Source organism: Triticum aestivum, chromosome 2A, assembly GCF_018294505.1.
Source record: "Triticum aestivum cultivar Chinese Spring chromosome 2A, IWGSC CS RefSeq v2.1, whole genome shotgun sequence".
NCBI lineage: Eukaryota > Viridiplantae > Streptophyta > Magnoliopsida > Poales > Poaceae > Triticum > Triticum aestivum.
The window spans coordinates 18107134-18109056 of NC_057797.1; positions in this window are offsets into that span (position 1 = coordinate 18107134).

Here is a 1923-nt window from a genome sequence, read left to right on the forward strand (position 1 = left end):
TGTAATTATCTCATGCTTTAATGAAAAATGGCAGCAGGAGCCTCTCCTGCTGCTTTCAAGGTTCAAACAACAACAACAATAATAATCTCTATACCTAATAATGAAGGGGCTATTGCTTCTTACCACCGCATTTTTCGTTCGTTAATTTTGGTACGTCTGTTTTTACACCTGTTAGCGTTCGTTCATACGTCGTTCCAGGTCTCCTCGATCCTTTCCCTGATATAAAATTCACTAGTTCGTACGTCACTTGGGCCCTTAATGAGGATTATGTGAGGCTTGAAAGGAACGATTTGATTGGCGCTTGAATATTTAGACAGTTGAGGGTGCACACATCGTTATAGGAATGTTTTCTGGTGGGAACGGAAATATGAACACGGCTAAAACATTAACATCCTTTTTAATGTTGTATTTGTACGGCTAAAATATTAATGAGTTTATTTCTTTAAGATTTTTGCGCTTGCCAGTTTGAAATGTCAATTAATATACTAGGAGCATTACAAGTCCACAAATTATAAGTTGGTGGCAAGAGAGACTCGCGAAGCGGTGTGATATAGTATGATCATCAAACTCATAGTTGTGGGAGTAATCATGTGCGTCATGACTAGCAAAACGGCTAGTACGTTGCAACGAGAGAAATAAATCATAATCTCCATGGCCATGACCACATTTTGCTACATCACCGAGATGCACCATCACTCTCATTTTCGTGAAATCGTGAACAATCTTTGAAAATTATGAACATTATTTTATACTCGTGAACATTTTTCAAAATCGTGCATATTTGTACAGATTTTTGAACATTTTATAGTATTAGAAAACATGTTCTAAATTGTGAACATTTTTTAAAATATTTTTCTTGAATAGGTGAACATTTTGAGAGTCGATGGACATTTTTTGGAAAATATTTGGTGGAACAATTTTTAAATTCATGAACATTTTTTGATTTAGCGAACATATTTTGAAATGCATGATCATTTTTTGAATCAGCAATAATTTTATGAATAAATAAACTATTTGGCAAGTCATGAACAGATTTTGAATTTTTAGGATATTTTTTTAATTCACGAACATTTTTTGAATTGGCGAAATTTTGCTCAATTTCATGAACATTTTAATACACGAACTTTCTTTAAAATCCATGAATATTTTTTGATTTCCCGAACATTTGCTTTCAAAATTGGCAATATTTTGAACATGTGAACATTTTTTAAAAATTATGAATATGTTATGAATGCACAAAGATTAATGAATCATCGAATATTATATTTGAAAAGTCTCATTTTTAAAAATTTTGGAACTTTGTTGAAGTCCCCAATTATTTAAAGTAGGAAAAAAACGAAGACTCACAAGGAAAACGGAAGTAAAAAAACAGGCCGATCGGACATGGGCCGGCCCAAACAGGAGCGCACAGCGTAATATAGAAGTTTCGTGCTATATAGGCCAGTGAAACGTTTTTTATCACTTATAGGTGGCATAGTGGGTAATTTATTCCTACTTTGGGGGAAATTTCTGTGACGCACCGGCAGAAGCAATAGCCCCAATACATATTGGAAAAGCTTTTTCACGACTGAGCGTTGGGACGCTCGATCCCAATCTCTCCCTCCCCACAATTCTAATCTTTCTCCCCCGTGATTTAAGGTGGGCCTTGAAGGAGTCCTGGATTAAGGGGTCCTCGGGCATCCGGCCTGTGTGACGTGGGCCAGACTAATGGCCATGAAGATACAAGACAAAAGATTTCCTCCCGTGTCCGAATGGGACTCTCCTTTGCGTAGAAGGCAAGCTTGGCATTGGGATATGAAGATTCCTTCCTCTGTAAACCGACTCTGTACAACCCTAGACCCCTTCGGTGTCTATATAAACCGGAGGGGTTAGTCCGTAGGGAAGAATCATAATCATACAGGCTAGACATCTAGGGTTTAGCCA